The 13,494-nt window shown below is 52.2% G+C and overlaps 1 protein-coding gene across 5 annotated transcripts in view; it reads left to right on the top strand.

The window, feature by feature from the left end:
• The window catches only part of dclk2a (doublecortin-like kinase 2a), a 528,903-nt gene that overhangs the window by 318,570 nt on the left and 196,839 nt on the right, over positions 1-13,494 (top strand). The gene's annotated exons all lie outside the window — the stretch shown is intronic.

The raw sequence follows: 13,494 nt of genomic DNA, 5'->3' as shown, positions 1-13,494 counted from the left end.
TGTTTTTTTCAAGTATTTTTATTCTCCATTTTCACATTTTCTTCAGAATTTACACCCCACCAACAAACAGTAAACGGTAACGAATACAATGTCAATCCCCCTACCAACAACAACTATCCCATCTTCCCACTACCCCCCCAAACAACGGCCTGCATGACAATATAAGCATCAAATAAAACTAAACCTCCCAAGGAGGAAAAAAGAAAAAGGAATCCGGAATCGCCCCTGGTCACGGTTGACATATATAGTCCACTCCCCCAACACCCCCTAATATTCAATGCCATCCAATCCCCAAAAGAGTACCGTGAATGGCACCCATGAATTGTAGACACCACCCCCCCCTCCCAAACTCCTCCCCTCCACTTCCTCTTGTAAACTCCTCCCCCCCCAACCTCTGTTCCTTCCCCCAGAATTTCATCCCGGCGAAACTCACCGAAACCTGTTCTTCAGACTCCGATGGCCGCAGCCCCTCCCCCCACCTCACTCCCGTTCACTGGCCGGCTTAAACCGTCCAGCGTGGAGGCCCCCGCCCAGGTCTCCTTCCCCCTTGCCCGGTCCTAGGAAAACCAAGAAATCCCCTTTAGCACACAACCCCAACATACACACCCAAGCCTCAAAGAACCATCATTGCAAATGAAAGTCCCAACTCTTCCCTTGTCCAAATATACAGCGTCGACTCATTTAGTACATACACCAACACGCAGTGAAAAAATACAGTTACATGAGGCTACATCGGTACATGACCATTTCTCAATTATGCCACAGTCCTTCTGCCTTCGCAAACTCCTCCGCCGCTTCTGCCGTCCTAAAATAAAAGTCCTTGGATTTGTAGGTCACCCTCAACTTAGCTGGATACACTATGCCGCACTGCACCTTACTGATGTACAGTGCCTTCTTCACTTGGTTGAAGGCAGCCCACCTCCTCGCCAGCTCCACCGTAAAGCCCTGGTATATGCATATACCAGCTCCAGCCCACTGCATCACCCGCTTCTGCTTTGCCCAGCACAGGACCTTCTCCTTCACGCTGTAGCTACGGAAACACACAGTTACTACTCTTGGCGGCTCACTCACCTTTGGTATAGGCCTCCACGACCGATGAGCCCAATCCAGTTCGTATTGAGACGGATCGTCCCCCTCCCCCAATAGCTCCACCAACATCATGGCAAAATACTCTGTCAGCCTTGGGCCTTCCACCCCTTCGGGCAGACCCACGATCTTCAGATTCTGCCGCCTGGTTCTGGTTTCCAGGTCTTCCATATTGGCTCGCAGACCCTTGTTGGTCTCTGTCATCTTCCGCATGTCCTTCCCCATCGAGGTGAGTTGATCACTGTGCTGCGATAATACCTCTTCCATTTCCTCCAATGTCTCACCTTGCTCCCGCACCTCCGCCGCTGCGCTTGATACCGCCGCCCTCACCGGGGCAATTGCCTCCTCCACCAGCACTTTCAATACCGCCCCCATCTCTTTCTTCATCGTTTCCATGTGCTTTGTGAACTGTTTTTCAAGTTCCACAACCATCACTTTGGTCATTTCTTCTGCTGTGAGCGATGCGGCCTCCCCTGGTGCTCCAGCCTCCGCTTTCCTTACAGTTCCTGCGCTGACTTTTCCACTCACCGGCGGACTTTCATTCACCCCCTTTTTCACGGCCGTTTTTTTCCCAAGCTTGGACATTTCTCCTCCCTGTGCCTTCTTACAGCTTTTTCAGCCTCCGTTGCCCCTGGGACCCGGCGTTAAAATCCAGAAATTTCTATTCCCGAGCGGGAGCCCTCCAGTGTACGACTGCCTCCCGCCCGCCGTCACCGGAAGTCATATTGATTGTTTTATTCGAAGTTCAGATAACCTGTGTGAATTGTTCCATACAAAATTGTTAGTTGCATTCAAACCAAATTACATTTATTAACTCTTAAATTCTTCAAAGTCTTGCTGTTAAAACATATTCAAATGAATCCCTTTACATCTTTCAGCCTCAGTTCATATCTGTTCAAAGAGTTTATTTAGACCACAGCACTTGTCTTAAATTGTTTGAAGCAGGCCCCACAATAAATAACTGGTCTCTGCTGAGTCAGCTAATCTTGATGTTGGCAGCAGGGTTGCTGCCTCTATGCTGCTTGATAGAGAGGATAAGATGGCCAGGGTTCCTTGTCAAGACCTTTATCCAGTGCCCCAGCTAGAACTCTTATCACATCGGATTTTCCAATTGGTATTCTCTAATTTCAAACAAGTGGTTCAACAACAGTTAAAATGACACCCACCAAAATCTTAAGTCTGATTTTATGGGCTGGCATAAAGATGTTATATGAGGAACAGATGAGGATCTGGGTCTGTACTTGTTGACGTTCAGAAGGATGAGGGGAGATCTTTTTGAAACTTACAGGATAATGCGAGGCCTGGATAGAGTGGACGTGGAGAGGATGTTTCCACCAGTACGAAAAACTAGAACTAGAGGGCACAATCTGGAATTTTTTCAACCAGAAGGTGGTGAATCTGTGGAAATCTTTGCCAGCTGTGGAGGCCAAATCACTGAGTGTCTTTAAGTCAGAGATAGTTAGGTTCTTGATTAATAAGGGGATCAGGGGTTATGGGGAGAAGGCAGGAGAATGGGGATGAGAAAAATATCAGCCATGATTGAATGGCGGAGCAGACTCGATGGGCCGAGTGGCCTAATTCTGCTCCTATGTCTTTATGGCCTTATGAAGGTGGCCTGAGCCATTTTAATTCCAGGCTACATTATCATCCGGCGTAGCAGAACATCACTAGAACCTATTGGGAATGGTAAGGCCCTCAGGTTGGAGTCTCAGTTCTGGCAGCAGGAAGCGGCTTCCACTGTCAGAGAACCATGGGAATGGCCTCGGAGGGGGGTGATCTGGAGGTGAACACAAGCAAGAGATGTGGAGGGAAACCCTGGGCGGAACAGAAAATGCTGGAAATACTCAACAGGTCCGCAGCATCTGTGCTGGAGAGAAACACAATTAATGCTTCAGGTCAATGACCTTTAATCAGAACAGTCTATATCGACCTGCAACATTGAGCTGAATTTTACAGGGGTGTGTATTGCTCATCAGCGACCACCTCTTCCTTCTGCCAGAAGGAAGATCAACTTTAAGTAAAGCTTCACCACAACAATAACCCACTGAGGGTGGCCTTAACTAGCTCAGAGTGGACTTCCATCTCTCAGTGAAAAGAAGTCCTGCCCTTGAGAGCTGCCAGCCAATTCAGTTTGGCCAATAGCTTTGCAGTCCCTGCAGCATCATAACTCACAGTAGCGAATGCTGCTGGGACTGTAAGGTGGGCCACGAACAAATGTCAGGCATGCCGAATATGGTGGGTCTGAGGTTTCTTGAGCAGGGGGGGATTGGGAATCCTAGAGAGTGAGAGGGGAGCGGGACATGGATTTTGGAGGCCAGATAATGAGGCACAGATGGGGGGTGCAATCTTAGGGGATGCCTCTGATGCACACAGAGCAAGGGGAAGTTGGGGGGGGGGGGACTGTAACATTCCCTCATTAACTCTGTTTCTTTCACAGATGCTGCCTGATTTGCTGAGTATTTACAATATTTTCTGTTTTCATTTGAAATGATTTTTGAGTCTGAATGATGTAATCAGATCTCCCAATATTTAAATATTGATGAGGCACCAGTGACAAGTGTGTTAGAATCAGTGGGTTTAAATGATGGCAAGTGAGGACAGATCATAAAAACATTGGGTGGAATTCACCCCCCCCCCCCCCCCCCCCCAAACCACGCCGGGTGGGAGAATCGCCCAGTCACCGCGCGAGTCCCGCCACGCCGCCCCGTCACCCGCACGTGATTCTCCCACCCCCCCCAAACCGGCGCGGCGAGAATCATGGCTGGCTGCTGGGAGAATCGCCGCTTGCCGTTTGTAACGGGCGAGCAGCAATTTCCCAGTCTGGATGAGCCGAGCGGCCTGCCCAACACAGGTTCCCGCCGGCGCCGTCCACACCTGGTCGCTGCCGGCGTGAACAGCGTGGGAATGCTGGGGGGGGCGGCCTGTGAGGGGGGGGGGGGAGGTGGGTTCCTGCACCGGGAGCAGGACCTCAAAAGTGGTCTGGCCCACGATCGGTGCCCACCGATCGGCGGGCCAGCCTCTCTGAAGGAGGACCTCCTTTCCTCCACCGCCCGGCAAGATCCATCCGACATCTTCTTGCGGGGCGGCCGCGGGGAGGACAGCAACCGCACATGCGCGGATGATGTCATTTACGCGCCGCCGGCCGCGTCATTTAAGCGGTGCCGCTTTTACGCGGCGCCAAGGCCCGGTGCGCGTAAATGACGCGCCGCCGCTCCTAGCCCCCCGGGGGCGGGAGAATAGGGGGCTGGGAGCGGCCTCCGACGCCGGAGTGTTACACGCCGGTTTTCACTCCGGCGTCGGGACTTAGTGTCCCGATGGGAGAATTGCGCCCATCTTTGCTGGAGGTTAAAATTGGGACTCTAATGTTTTCCTTTGTAGTTATTTCAAAGTTGCTCTGCTCTGATGCGATTTAAATCTGTTTTATTGTAACCGCCTTCATTTTATATGATCTCTGAAATAAACTGCCTCTTTTAACAATCTGGCTGGTAACTATTTTTGGCATACACTGGGTATTTTGTGACCGTTTATCAGAGCAAGAAACTGCGCTCCTTAACACCCATTTTGTGGGTGCTACAAGTGCCCTAAGAACTCCAAAAAGCATTCATGATGTACGTGCAAATTTTGTGAGGTGAATCACACCAGATGCCATTTTGATGGGGGCATCAGTGTGCATGCAGTCAACGTCTACTAGAGTATGCAGAGCTGAAAATCATGGCATCAATCAGTATTCAAAACTGATTTTGCACCAGCAATGCTATTTGAAGCTCAGTTTTCCAACCAATGCCCTCTCTTAACTTCACACAGTGAAACACGCATTGAGCAGCAGAAAGGGTGGTCCGTTGCACTATTTAGAGACATCAAAACCACTTCAAGTTAGTTGCTGGTTGATTTATTTGGGCTGCTGCTACAATTCTACAAGTTTCTGGAGTAATAAAAGTCTACTTGTAACAGTGTGGCCGGTGCTAAACCAGTTCCCCCCAAACATGAGTGGACCAGTAGATATTCCCCATGGGATACAGCATGATTTGGAGAATGAACATAGACCATGCCGAGGAGGACAAGCTTTAGCAGCGGGAGGAGGGAGAAATGAGTTCTCAGCAAGGGACCATAGCCACCCAATGTGTCTAGAGAACAACCTGAGATTCAACAAGAATTGGGCAGGATTTACCGTCTGTTACGGTGGCATGGTAGCATAGTGGTTAGCACAGTTGCTTCACAGCACTGTTGCTTCACAGCTCCAGCGCCCAGGTTCGATTCCCGGCTTGGGTCACTGTCTGTGCGGAGTTTGCACTTTCTCTCCGTGTCTGCATGAGTTTCTTCCGGGTGCTCGGTTTCCTCCGACAGTACAAAGATGTGCAGTTTAGGCGGGTTGGCTTGCTAAATTGCCCTTTGTGTCCAAAATGCTTAGGTGGGGTTACTGGGTTACGGGGATAGAGTGGAGGTGGGGGCTTAGGTAAGGTGCTCTTTCCAAGGACTGGTACAGACTCGATGGGCCGAATGGCCTTCTTTTGCACTGTCAATTCTATGAAATTCATGCCAGTGGGAAATTCCGGTCCCACGCTGGCGCACGGGTTTCCTGGCGACGAGAGTGCTATCAACGGGCAATCAGTTGACAACGGTGAGACTGGTAGATCTTGCTAGTGGGCAGCCTCTGCTGGCTCGTCGGAAAATCTCGCCCAAAGTATGCAAAACTCTGTGCTTCAGTAAAGAGGTCTTCACTGGAATCTGCTACCTGCTGCAGCTACAACTACAATTACAAAGTATGGCGAGGGCTGCATTGCCAGTGATTTTACAATTAATTTTTAGGTGAATACCTTCTTCCAGGTTGGTACGGGAAATATTTGCAGCATCTCTGCTGTTTGCCACCCCACTGTTGTGTAAGGGAGGCCACTGAGACACCTCCACTCAATGAGAGCTAACTACATTTAATCCTCTCTTACCAGACACAAGCAGGTGAAGAGAGATTACTCTTTTGCTAAGATTTCAGGCTTCCCTGATACCTTTGACTACGCAGACATCACTTTGTGGACACCACACATTAGCCCTTCCCTGCACCAGAATAGAAAGAGTTTTGCTCTTTCAACATCCAGCGGGAGTGCTGTCATAAGCAGCGAGTCATGCAGACCAATGTGTGGTGTCCTGACTGCAATCATGATGACCCCATTCTGCAGAAATCTGCTGGGCCGGTTGAATCACCACAGGAAAACCGAGAATGGCTCCTGGGAGACTGGGGTTATCCGCAGACCACATGGCTAATGATTCAAGTGCACAACCCATGCACATGTGTGCAATATGTGTAGAATGGAAGCCATGCTGCCACCTGAAATGTAATAGCAGAGATCGTTGGGGTGCTAAAGTAATGGGTGAGGTTTTCTGCTCTGGAGGAGCCCTGCAATACTTGGCAGAATGGGTATCAGGATTCTTGATGGTCTGCTGCACACTGCACAATATCATCATCATGAGGGAACAGATCTTGCACCCTGCTTTAGGACAAACTGCTGAGGAACAGTAGCATGAAGATGAGGAAAAGAAAGAGAGGCGGCAACCGAGACAGCCTCTTTCTGCCAGGCCAGAACTCACCAAAGTGCAATATCAGTAACCACAGCCTCAATTCCCATTCACCAACAGTCCCACTTTCCTCTGTCACCAACCATTGTCCATATAGTCACAATGTAAAAATAAAGGTCATCACGAAGTAAGAAATCCAAACCAAATTTAGAAATGAACTAAGGCCACATTGTGTACAAAAGTAAACTATCATCACTTTCCTGCCTTCTATGTGCCTTTGTCTATCCTAATACTGCCTAATGACTGCAAAATGGCTGGTGGAAGGCTGCTGACTTTCAGTTGAAGAGTCTAAGGATAGCCTCGCAGTATGAACCCAAACAGCTCTGCACCTCGATGGTTCAGCTTCAGATTGTAGTATCTCAGCAGGGGGGCAGCAGTGGGCTGGCTGTCGAACAGGCAAGAGCAAGAGTGCAAGAGCACTCGTGGAGTGGCAAAGTGGGAGGAAGAAGCTGTCCTCCTGAGAGAACAGGTTTGTCTTCAATGAAGTCACTGCAACTCATTTGGGGTGGTGCCTTGACAATCCTGGTAATCCGTTGCAGGATTGATGCTGGACTTCATTGAACCCCTTTCTACACTGTATTCCACAGCCATGATGGCAGCAAGCTGACCTTGCATTGCAGCGGTCTGAGCTTCCACTGCAACATTCAGATGTTTGGTGGCTTCTATTTATGCTGCAATGGAAGCAGCAACTTTTGCCATCAGAGGATGCAACATGGCTGGGCTCACAAGTGTGCAAATGGAGTTGGCCACCGATTCCATGCTGGGAAGGCTAGACTCAGAGCACTGCACAAGGCCCTGTGCCAAACTGATGCAGCATTTGCCCATGCTCATTGAAATTAACCATTGGCGACTTCCGGGTGCGGCTATGCAGAGCTAGGTCGCATGTTCGGTAGCTCCCGCTTGGAACGGACTTTTGGGCTCTTTACAGGGCCCCCAACGGCAATTGTTCGATATTTCCCGTGTGGGAAGAAGACTGCAACATTCCCCCGACAGTGTCCCCCAGGAATGGTATGTCTCTTGGTTACCAGACCCGGCAGAAACAGTAAAAGATTTGGCTGAGACAAAAGCCAGCATGCAGGCGGGGGAAGGGCAAGCTTAAAGGCTGCAAGCTGACTTGAGGGCCTTTATTAAAGGTGAATTCTAGCAGCAGAGGGAACAACAGTGAAAAGATCTACCAAGGCCATTGAAGAAGCGGGGCCGAGGCTTCTGGTGGCGACCATGGAGGAGTAGGTCACGCATTCGGCAGCCTCCGTCTGGAACGGACTCTCAGACCTTTTTCAGGAGTTTCCATAAACTTTTTGGGGCAGATTGGTGAAGCGAACACTGCCAAAAGGATTCCCTCTCGAGACTTCCGGTTGCGGCTATGCGGAGCTAAGTCGCACATTCGGCGGCTCCCACAAAAACGGACCTTTGGGCTCTTTTCAGGGCCCCCAAGGGTACTTTTCCGATGTTTCCCGGTGTGGGAAGGAGTTAATAATAGTTCCCCATCAGTATATGGCTTTAACTAGGAGCGGGGCAACAATAAAGGTGGTGGTGGACCCGAAGAAGGGAGGGAAGAAGGACAAAATGGCGGTGGGTGGAGACCAGGCAGCGTGGAGGCAGTGGGCGGAGGAGCAACAGGAGGGTATCCAGCGCTGCCTCCGAGAGATTAAAACGGACCTGCTAGAGCCGATGAAGGCTCCTATTGATGAGCTGCTGGAGACGCAGACGGCCCAGGGGGTGGCGATCCGAGAGGTTCGACAAAAGATCTCTGACAATGAGAACGAGATCTTAGGCCTGGTGGTAAAGGTGGAGGCGCACGAGGCGCTCCACAAGAAATGGCAGGAGCGGTTTGAGGAGATGGGGAATCGGTCGAGGCGGAAGAATCTGCGGATTCTGAGCCTCCCGGAGGGGCTGGAGGGGCCGGATGTGGGGGCCTATGTGGTCACCATGTTGAACTCGCTGATGGGAGCGGGGTCCTTCCAGGGGCCCCTGGAGCTGGAAGAGGCCCATAGAGTGTTGGCGAGGAGGCCCAAGGCTAACGAGCCTCCGCGGGCGGTGCTTGTGCGGTTCCATCGGTTCGTCGATCGGGAGTGTGTGCTCAGGTGGGCCAAGAAGGAGAGGAGCAGCAGGTGGGAGAACGCGGAGGTTCGGATATACCAGGACTGGAGTGCGGAGGTGGTGAAGAGGAGGGCCGGGTACAATCGAGCGAAGGCGGTGCTGCACAGGAAGGGGGTGAAGTTTGGCATGTTGCAGCCAGCGCGACTGTGGTTTACATACAAGGACCGGCATCATTATTTTGAGTCTCCGGAGGAGGCGTGGGCCTTTGTTCAGGCCGAGAAGCTGGACACAGACTGAGGGTCGGGATGGGCGATTGGGGACTGCGGTGGATATGTTATGCCTATTTTTTGTTCGGGGGGGGGGCCTTTGCATTGTTTTGGGTTTCTTTTTCTCGGTGTTTTTCTCTTTCGGATTGGGGAGGGTGGATGGGGCGGGTTGGGCACTGTTTTGGTTGGTGCCGGGGCCTGGTAGGTGGAGAGCGTGGGCTTTTTTCCCGCGCCGAAGACTGGGGGGGGGGGGGCGGGACCGGGGCGGGGAAGCAAGGATTGTTTCCCGCGCTTCGAACGGAGGGGGAGAGCCTGTGGATGGGGAGCGGGAGAGGAGGGTGTGCCACACAATGGGAGGAGTCGAAGGGGAGGCGGGAGTGGCCGGGGACAGCAGGAGTCAGCTGGCTTGTGGAAGTGCAATGGAGGGAGTAAACCAGCTAGGATGGGTCCAAGCCGGGGTGGGTGGGGGGGAATCGAGTTGCTGCTGCTAAGGTCAAGGAGGAGCTGGAGCGAGGGGGGGGGGGGTTGGCAAGACGGGGGTATGCCGCTGTGGGGAACGGGCCGGGTGTGGGCGCGTGGCTGGCCGAGGAGGGGTCATGGCTAGTCAGCAGGGGAGGGGGGCGGGTAGCCCCCTGATCCGGCTGATAACCTGGAATATAAGGGGACTGAATGGGCCGGTTAAGCGGGCTCGCGTGTTCGCGCACCTGAAGGGGCTCAAGGCGGATGTGGTAATGCTCCAGGAGACACACCTGAAGGTGGCAGACCAGGTAAGACTGAGGAAAGGGTGGGTCGGTCAGGTGTTTCACTCGGGGCTAGATGCCAAAAATCGAGGGGTGGCGATCTTGGTGGGAAAGAAGTTGTCGTTCGAGGCGTCGAGCATTGTGGCAGATAATGGCGGTAGGTACATAATGGTAAGTGGTAAGTTGCAGGGAGAGAGGGTGGTACTGGTCAATGTGTATGCTTCGAACTGGGACGATGCGGGTTTTATGCGGCGTATGTTAGGTCGGATCCCAGACTTGGAAGTGGGGGGCCTGATAATGGGGGGAGACTTTAACACGGTGTCGGATCCGGCACTGGATCGCTCCAGGTCTAGGACGGGTAGGAAGCCGGCGGCGGCTAGAGTGTTGAGGGGGTTTATGGACCAGATGGGAGGGGTGGACCCTTGGAGATTTGCAAGGCCGGGGGCTAGGGAATTTTCATTCTTCTCACATGTCCATAAGGCTTATTCTCGAATCGACTTTTTCATTTTGAGTAGGGCGCTGATAGCGAGAGTAGAGGATACCGAGTATTCGGCAATAGCCATTTCGGACCACGCCCCGCATTGGGTGGACTTGGAGATGGGGGAGGAGAGGGACCAGCACCCGTTGTGGCGCTTGGAGGTGGGACTGTTGGCGGACGAGGAGGTGAGCCTTCGATAGGGTAGAGTGGGGGTACCTGTGGGAGGTGCTGAAGAGGTTTGGGGAGGGGTTTGTCAGGAGGGTTAGGCTGTTGTATGAGGTGCCGATGGCGAGTGTGGCCACAAATAGGAGGAGGTCCGAGTACTTTCGGTTGCACAGAGGGACGAGACAGGGGTGTCCCCTGTCCCCCCTGCTCTTCGCACTGGCGATTGAACCCCTGGCTATGGCACTGAGAGAGTCGAGGAACTGGAGGGGGTTGGTGCGGGGTGGGGAGGATCATAGGGTATCGCTTTATGCGGACGACCTGCTGCTGTATGTGGCAGACCTGGTGGGAGGAATGCCAGAGGTAATGAGGATCCTTAGGGAATTCGGGGACTTTTCGGGGTACAAGCTCAATATGGGGAAGAGCGAGCTGTTCGTAGTTCAGCTAGGGGACCAGGAGAGGGGGATTGGTGAGCTCCCACTAAAAAGGGCGGAGAGGAGCTTCAGATATTTGGGGGTCCAGGTGGCCAGGAGCTGGGGGACCCTGATAGGCTAAACTTTACAAGGCTGGCGGAGCAAATGGAGGAGGAGTTCAAGAGGTGGGACGCGTTGCCGCTGTCCTTGGCGGGTAGGGTGCAGTCAATCAAAATGACGGTGCTCCCAAGGTTTTTGTTCCTGTTCCAGTGCCTCCCCGTGTTTATCCCGAAGGCTTTTTTCAGGCGGGTTAACAGGAGTATAATGGGGTTTGTGTGGGCGCGAGGGACTCCGAGGGTGAGAAGGGTGTTCCTGGAGCGGAGTAGAGATAGGGGGGGGGGGGGCTGGCGCTGCCCAACCTCTGTGGGTACTACTGGGCCACCAATGCGACGATGGTGCGCAAATGGGTGATGATGGGGGAGGGGGCTGCATGGAAGAGGCTGGAGACGGCGTCCTGTGTGGGCACGAGTCTGGGGGCGCTGGCAACGGCGCCACTGCCGCTCCCTCCAAAGAGGTATACCACGAGCCCGGTGGTGGTGGCAGCCCTCAAAATTTGGGGGCAGTGGAGGCGGCATAGGGGGAAGTTGGGGCCTCAGCGTGGACCCCATTACGGGGGTACCACCGGGTCGCCCCAGGAAGAACAGGTGGAGGGTTTTCGGGGTGGCACAGTGCAGGGATACGAAAGTTGATGGACCAGTATGTGGACGGGAAGTTCGCGAGCTTGGGTGAGCTGGAGGAAAAGTACGGGCTCCCCCTGGGGAACACCTTCAGGTACTTACAGGTAAGGGCGTTTGCCAGACGGCAGGTGGTGGAATTCCCGCAGCTACTGCCATACACAGTACAGGACAGGGTGCTCTCTGGGAGGGTGATCTCGGAAACGTACCAGGTGATGCAGGAGGAGGAGGAGGCCTCGGTGGTGGAGTTGAAAGGTAAGTGGGAGGAGGAGTTGGGAGAGGTGATCAAAGAGGGGACGTGGGCAGATGCCCTAGGGAGGGTGAACTCTTCCTCTTCGTGCGCGAGGCTCAGCCTCATACAGTTTAAGGTGCTGCACAGGGCACACATGACCGGGACAAGGATGAGCCGGTTCTTTGGGGGTGAGGACAGGTGTGTTAGGTGCTCAGGGAGCCCAGCAAATCACACCCATATGTTCTGGGCATGCCCAGCGCTGGAGGAATTTTGGAGGGGCGTAGCACGGACGGTGTCGAGGGTTGTCGGATCCAGGGTAAGACCGGGCTGGGGGCTCGCAATATTTGGGGTGGCAGAGGAGCCAGGAGTGCAGGAGGCGAAAGAGGCCGAAATTCTGTCCTTTGTGTCCCTGGTAGCTTGGCGAAGGATTCTCCTTCAGTGGAAAGATGCGAGGCCCCAAGCATGGAATTCTGGATCAGCGATATGGCAGGGTTCATTAAATTGGAGAGGGTGAAATTCGCCTTGCGAGGGTTGGTACAAGGTTCTTTAGGCGGTGGCAACCGTTCTTAGACTTTCTGGCAGAACGATCGACATTGGTCAATGGCAGCAGCAGCTCGGGGCGGGGGGGGGGGGGGGGGGGGGTTACTTTATTTTTGTTTCTGTTATTTACACTGGAGGGTCTGAGGGGGTGTATACACCTGTTGTGTTAGGTCGGGGTGCTAATGTTAATTTATTATTTATGTAGCGGGGTGGGGGGAGAGGTTTGGGGGTTGCTTTTTTAGATTGCATTTTGTACTTAACCCTGTTGGGTTCTTTTTTCTTTCTCATTTTGTTATTGATATTTTATGAAAACCTTTAATAAAAATTATTTTTATTAAAAAAAAAGAAATTAACCATTGGCTTTCTGATAGGATTCCCACTGCACCAAGCATTTCATTGTGCATAACAATCAACCTACTTGCTGGAATTCTTGACACTTGAAAAGGTCAAATTTGAACTGAGGGGAAGGATGGAGGGGTTCTACAATTCATGGGCGTTATTCATTATGCACTTTCGAGAATTGGATCGCATCGAACATTAGGGGGTTTGGGGGCTGGGAGGGTTGGGGGGAGGGGGACTGTATGTGTTAATGGTGAGTGTGGGTGATTCCTGATTCCTTTTTGTCATTTGTTTATGTTAACATGCGGGCTAATATCTGGGGTTTGGTGGGAGGATGGGATTGTTGTTATTGATATGGGGATTGACATTACATTCGTTAATGATTATTATTTAATGTTGGGTGTAAATTTGGGAGAAAATGTGAAAAAGGAGGAGAATAAAAAATATTTAAAAAAACAATCAACCTACTTTTATAAACCACTTCCCTGTTGACGTCCTCTTCTGAGTCATCTGTAGTGGATCCCCTGGGCAACGTCGCCCTCTGTCAAGTTGGCAATACATTATCTTTGGCTCCTGCCCAGGCTAAAGGCCACTCATATCTGGTGTCTCATCATGTACAGATCCTACCTGTGCTATTCTTTAAATCACATGTAGTGTCAGTATTGTGTGATGGCTGCAAGAGTTCTTCATCATCACTGTCTTCTAGATCTTTCACCCTTGGTTGACCAGGTTGCACTTGGGTATCTGGGCACTGAGAAAGGTTATCATGAGGAGAAGGGAGGGTAAGAGGTGACTGCTCATACTCTCCACAGCTTGGAAGTGGGAAGAGGAGGGAGCGGGAAGACGGATTAGGTGTGAGGATACGGTCACGTTCAGTGGTTTTGAGCCAAGCTGTT

Source organism: Scyliorhinus torazame, chromosome 3 (assembly GCF_047496885.1).
Source record: "Scyliorhinus torazame isolate Kashiwa2021f chromosome 3, sScyTor2.1, whole genome shotgun sequence".
Taxonomy (NCBI): Eukaryota; Metazoa; Chordata; class Chondrichthyes; order Carcharhiniformes; family Scyliorhinidae; genus Scyliorhinus; species Scyliorhinus torazame.
This window is presented reverse-complemented; position numbering and strand designations above follow the sequence as displayed.